The sequence below is a fragment of the Gopherus flavomarginatus genome, chromosome 16 (assembly GCF_025201925.1).
Source record: "Gopherus flavomarginatus isolate rGopFla2 chromosome 16, rGopFla2.mat.asm, whole genome shotgun sequence".
NCBI lineage: Eukaryota > Metazoa > Chordata > Testudines > Testudinidae > Gopherus > Gopherus flavomarginatus.
In genome coordinates, this window is record NC_066632.1 from 12,719,794 (window position 1) to 12,726,195 (window position 6,402).

A 6,402-nucleotide genomic window follows, 5' to 3' on the forward strand; every position below is an offset into this window, starting at 1 on the left:
GTCAACCCGCAGGAATCTCTAGCCAGACTGTTAAGTTCTAGGACCCCACCCTATAGCGGCCAGCTGGACCAAAGACCTATCTCCAGTGGGCATCAGTGACCCATGAGGAGGAGAAAAAACCCTTGCTGAAGTTTACCCAGGTAGACAGTAACTATACACATTGAGCTCCAAGACTTTGCAGCAAACTTCAATATCTGCAGGAGGTCCCACTGAGATTTGAACTCAGATTCCAGGATTCAAAGTCCTGAGCGCTGCCCATTACACCATGGAACCTGCTCCCATTCTGTTTTCTAGACCCCTGGGTCTCTCGGCTGACTGGTTTGCACTCTGCACTTATTGCTTCCCACCTGCGGCTTCCTCTCGCAGGACTCTCTCTCCTCCTCCAGCGACTGTTGTCCTGCACTATGGGATCCGCGGGTCCTGCCCTGAGTCCCCACATCCCCCTGCTTGGTCTCCATTCCCTGCAGGCTGCAAAAATGTCAGGGGAGGACGCCCCTCCCTTCACTCGGTGCTTCCGCTCATATCGGCCAGCTGCAGCCTCATCTCATGGAACTCGGGCAGCTGTCACTTGATCCGGTTGTACAGTCACAGGATCACTGGCTCCCCAGCCTGGATGCTCTTGTGGAAATCCCACAGGCAACACTGCAGGACTTGGCACCATTGGTTTCTTTGATATTGCGGTGTTTGCCTGACCGCTGGAACAAAGCCGCCAACTCCTCCCTCACCGACTTCTGTCAATCCCTCTGGTTGCCATAGAACCCTCTGATGCTTTCCTGTTCTGCCAACACCGCCAGGCCTCATCCCCCTGCTCCTTTATCTTGCAAGCTCTGGATGTTCAGCTTCCAATGTCCTCTGCCCTGGGTCAGGGACAGGGACAGCTCCAGGCACCAGCGCAGCAAGTGCATGCCTGGAACGGCAAGCTGCAGGGAACGGCCTGCCAGTCACTGTGAGGGTGGCAGTCAGGCTGCCGTCAGCAGCATGCCTGCAGCAGGTCCTCTGGTAATGTGGATGTTGCCTCTCTCCTGATTCCTGAGGAAAGGAAGCTTTCCAGGAAATGGCCATGGATTCTGGGAATCTGCATGTGGCTGGCGGAGAAGCACCAGGAATCAATTGGCTCCTGGCACACAAGGCAATTTAGAATGGGGTGCCCAGACAGAGGCTTGAACCCTGGATCCTTAGATTAAGAGCTTGATGTGCTACCAACTGAGCTAGTTGAGATCATCTTCTCTGTTCACCACAAGAACGAGCAGATAGGCAAAAGAGAGGCAAAAAATGTCCCCAGAATCCCTCCTCTTTTTCTGCACAGCCGCTGACTGTCAGCAGGATTACTCCTCCTCCTCCCTTCTGTGCCTCAGTGTGACTAAATCTCCACACCTAGACAGCCGGTCCATCCGCTGCACCCCAATCCCTCATGCCTGAGCCTCCCTTCCAAAGCCCTGCAACTGGCTCCATAGAATTAAGTCTCACGTGTTGCTGGGAACTCGACTTCTTGTGCCCAGAGAGTCTCAGCCCCCCTCAGTAGATGACCTGAGAAACACAGTGTCTGCCTTTTCCAAAGAAGTGCTTGGAGGGTCTTTTCTTATGTACCATGTGGCCTAACGGATAAGGCGTCTGAGTGTGGATCAGAAGATTGAGGGTTTGAGTCTCTAGGTGGTTGTGTTTCTGCAGTTTTACTATTGTGCTGAACGTCCTGCTCCCTTCAGGGCTGGAACCTCTTCTTGGCTGCTCAGGCCAATGCTCTGGCTTCAGCTAGAGCCTGGGAAGGAGTTGGGGTTGGGTGTCACAAAGGCTGCGGCAGGAGCCCCAGGTGCTTCCAGTCTAGCCTTTGCCCTTCCTGACTTACCAAAGAAAGTGGGCGGCAGCCTGGGCTAGCGTGTGCACCTGTCCCTGTGCTGGAGGGTACTTGCTACATAGCGTCTTGGGAGCCTGGGTGTTTCTCTGCTTCTTGCCAGCTTGGGAAAAGCCTCTTGGGGTAAAATCTCCTGGCCCACAGCAAAAGTGAATACCTTGAGTGGGACCAGTCAGAGGCCCCACCATGGGGGCTGGCCCTGGGTCCTGCTTTCCTACTATCTTCTGATGTTGGCTACAGAGCATCAGCAGCCGCTCTGCATGCTGGTGACCTTCAGTGGGTGTTTGGAATGGCAGGGAGCAGCCTGGCTGGGTGTTTTTGTGCCTGTCTGAAGGCCACACCTAGATATGGTCCTGCCCTCAGTTGCTCTGTGGCTTTTAAGCCTTCCCTTGGAGCTGTCAGCACCAGCTGCCCAGAGGAGGAGAGGTGTGTGGGGTCACTTTTACAGATGCCCCTTCCTTGGTACTGCTCTTGCTCAGCTGCACAGAAGAGTTTTCATCCCCAACCCCTGCTTAGCAGCCCTCTGGCACCATTCCTAAGGCTGCCCTGCCTCACTTTCTTCCCACCATGTTGGGAAAGACAGCTCTTATCATTAAAGGTCAAATGGGCCAACTAGGGGCAAGTAAGCCCCTTCTGTGTTTTCCTACTGCAGATCTCAAGGTCAGGAACTCACCTTGGGTGGAGGTACTGCTGTGCTCCCAGAGGGCAAGCCATCTCTGCACAAAGCATAATGACAAGGTCCGCCAAAGCCCAGGATTGAACCAGGGACCTTTAGATCTTCAATCTAACGCTTAACCAACTGAGCTACTTTGGCAGTTGCATGACAGTATTTTGGCCTGTTGCTTCTCTGTCTGGGATGTTTTTGTCAGCAGTCGCACACAAAAAGGACAGGAAAAGAATGGCTGCTTCACACCCCCACTGGAGGAACCCGGCGCCCTTAGCTGTGGTGAGTAAGAAGTGTCTGTTAGTTGACAGGGCCTGTCCCCCAGGAGCTGGAACAGTAGCTGCCACCTCACCCTTGGCTCCAGGCTGTGAGAAATGCTCATTGCCTGGCTGCATGGGCGGATGTTGCTCCGTGCTCTGGAGAGCATCTGTATAGGTCTTTCAACCCCCCGTGTTCAATGAGACAGTCTGGTAAGGTCTCAAGTGTCCCCTCCGGCCTGGCAGCTGAGAGTCTGTGCAGACATCAACCCCCCTGCCAGCCCCAGAGCCAGCAGCAGCGCCAGGCCCCCCCCAGCACCACAGGGGCACTCAATGCACTTGCTGTGGGGAAATGGCTCCTTAGTGTCCAGCTGCTAGAGTGAGAGTCAGGAGAGAGCAGTGTCTGGCTCACCTTGGGGGAGAGAAGAGACCTGATGAGTGCGGATCTCCCTCAGCCTCCCCCGCAATGCTGGTCAGTTGTATTGTCACTGTGATAGTCAGTGCTTCCCTTCAGGGCCGGCCCTAGAGGGGTCCGGGGCAAATCCCATGGAGTCACTGACTTGGCTCCTTTCACACACTAGAGAGAGGAGCAGAACCAGGGTTATGGCTGATCTATGGGGCACTAGGTGAGTGGCAGAGGCTACAGGCACTGAGAGTTTGCCTGACACCTCAGGGACACAGGGGGAGGTGGTGTCCCAGGCATCTCTATGAAAGGAGCAGAAGAGGATTTACTTAGGGTGGGGAGAGACTTGAGAGTGTCTCAGGGGGTTGTAGACAGGGAATTGCTCGGATAAGATACTGGCTAAAACACAGGTCTCGCTGTGATCAGGATTTGAATCTGCGCAGAGAAACCCTATTGGATTTCAACTCCAACACCTTAACCACTCAGCCATCACAGCTGAAATGTAAAGGTGCCCCAATGCCAGAGAAACTGGTAAAGAATCACAATGACCAGGTGTGAAGTCATCTGAACTACAGAATTCCCACCGCAAACCTGGCTCCCAAAGCACAGGGGGGATTTGGGTTTGTTGGAGTCAATAACTGGATTAGCAGCAGTATTGTGCAGAGAAATGTCTCACAAGAGGAGACATCGCATTGGTGGTTTGATAGCAGAAGTCACAGCTACAGCAGGGGAGGTCTAGCTTTGGTTTCTGGCCAACAGAGGAAGGAGTTTTATTATCTCCAAATTTCAGTAGAAAAATTCAGACCCAAACTGTGTGTGATGGGAGTTTCTCTGGTTTCGTTTGTTTTTCTCATTTGAAATGTCCTTGATCATTTTTCTGGGAAAACAATTTGGACAAGGCAAAGGAAGAGTTAGAACAATTACAAATCTCCATGGGAGTAAAGAGGGTCTCTCAGCACCAGGGGAGGGGTGGAGATTTTCATGGAAGGGAGTTGAGGAGATAAATGAGAGGCTTTTGCTCCAGGAAAGGGAGCGGCTTGGGAGTTTCATTTTTACCAAGTGAATCCCCCCCCACACACACACACTGCTTCCCTGCTGCTGCTACCCCAGCTCAAATCTCACTGACACCCCCAGCATGTGACCTACAGCTTTCTCCTGACAAAGACCTTATCTATCAGAGACAAAATCCCCTCATCTGCCCCTTCTCCCAGCTCAGCCCTCTGCCCCCAGAGCCCAGGACAACCCTGACCTAGCCATGCCGGGGGGTTGGGCTTAATCTTCAAAGTCGAGTGCAAAATCTTCAGCCGGGGATGTTTCGCTCCCTTCCCACCTCGGCCCAAGCGGCAAGGGGGAAATGGATGAGACACGCCGGCTGGAAGACACCTCTCTCCCACTTCTCTATAGCCTTCTGTGACGTTATTAATATGAACTGGGACCTGTAGGGATCATTGTTGCCACCACTGTTATATATGTGCAGCAAATATTGTGCAAAGGTTGTCGTGTGAGGTGTCTATGACAAGTTTATGATTTGCTGGTTATAATTTTGCTGGCTGTGCGTTCCATTTTTGTATTTGAAGTTATGAATATGGGCTATGTACTTGTATCTCAAATGTATTTGATTCCAAGTAGCCTCAGTGTCATCAGCCCCCAAGTCCTTCAGGAGTCCATAGCAAAGAGACCCCTCCACCCAGAATCCTGGACTCCCTTGGAGGTGCCTCCCACACTCCCCCCCAACCCAATGGGGCATCAAGGAATAAAGTGGCAGCATCTGGTGTCAGTGGGGTTCAGTGGCTCAGGCCAGACACCTGAGCTGGGGACCCACCCCCATAGCACTGCTCGAGGGCCTGGGCCCGGAGTGTTCACAGCCCCTTCCTTACCCCTCCGAGCCCAGCCAGGCTCCTCACCTGGAATAAAGCAGAAGCGTCTGTCGGCCTCGCTGCTGTCCAAGTTCCAGGGGCTGCTGTTGTCCCACAGGAAGCGGGCCGAGCTGCTGGGGCTGGGAGAGGGATCCTCCACCTCCTGCCCCGGGAAGGCTGGAAGGTTCCCACTGACCGGGCAGGGCGATGCCTCCTGCTGGAAATCGGGGCTGGGCTCCTGGGGCTGCTGCTGCCCACACAACAAGCCTCGGAACCACCCTGCCCGGTTCTGCACCAGGGCTGGGTCCTGCTTGCCCAGCTGCATCCTGGCCCAGCTCCATTTTGGCCTTGATGGTGCCTCTCCCACCTCGGCGCCTGCACCGGGAGCAGGTTTCCTTTTCCAGAAGGCTGGGCACTTCCACCTCCTGGCCCGGCAGCGAGCTCCTTCCCCACCATTGGGGACGGTTGGGCAGCTCGGCTCCTGGGGAAGATGGCAGCTGCTTTCCACAGGCTCTGGGGCCGCCTGCAGAGCCTTCTTCCTGAACATCCTCAGGAGCCTGGCCATCCTGGAACCGAGCGGGGAGCAGATGTGAGTCTGGGGTCAAGGCAGCCTCTCACTAACCAACTTGTTTGGTCTCTCCCCATCCCTGCCCCAGCCAGAGCAGCTTCTCCTCCCCCCACGGGGGTGCAGGGAGTCTAAGCTACACACACTGGCAGGAGTTCATTGCATGATCTGCTCCCCCTCAACCTTCCCCCTCGTCATCCCTGGGGCTGCAAGAACCGGGGAGTCTAGTCCTTTTCGAGCACTGGGGTCAGTCACAAAGACCACTGGTCACTTTGGACAAGCAGCTCCCTCCTGCCAGCCCAGGACACACTCACACTTCCTCCCACCCATTCCCCACCCAGGCTAGAGAAGGAACAGAACTCAGGAGTCCAGACTTCTCCTGGGAAACCATTCCCCACTTCAAAGTCCCTAGACATAGCAAGGCCAGGGCCTCTTCGTTTCCCGTTGATTTCCATGCTCAGCAGCTCCCCGGGTCCGGCCCAGCTCAGAGACTCTCAGCCTGTGGAACAGTCTCCCACAAGGGAAGGGCTGGGAGCCCCATTGCTGGGACCTTGCCAAACACGCTGGAGACGGCTCTGGAGAAGCCCCTCCCCAGTCTGAGAGTGAGGGGCTTCTGGGGGCTGTTTGCAAAACTAATGTCCTTTGGGAGAGATTCTCTCCCCCTCTTTCTGCCTCTCCCCAGACAGACAGGGGATGCCACCATGGAGCCCTAATGCCACTCACTTGCTCTGGTGATGAAGCGATGGATGGAGGATGTTCAATGTCATCCCTCGCCCTTCTCCTCACTCTCCAAGCCCAAGACAGGCTG

General features: G+C 54.8%; 2 non-coding genes across 2 annotated transcripts; both read right to left on the reverse strand.

Moving 5' to 3' along the window:
* Positions 1-201: 201 nt before the first annotated feature.
* On the reverse strand, positions 202-273 carry TRNAQ-UUG (transfer RNA glutamine (anticodon UUG)). Its single transcript has one exon. It is a non-coding gene; the product is annotated as a tRNA-Gln (tRNA).
* Positions 274-2,590: 2,317 nt separating this feature from the next.
* TRNAF-GAA (transfer RNA phenylalanine (anticodon GAA)) lies at positions 2,591-2,663 on the reverse strand. Its single transcript has one exon. It is a non-coding gene; the product is annotated as a tRNA-Phe (tRNA).
* Between the last annotated feature and the right edge of the window lie 3,739 nt (positions 2,664-6,402).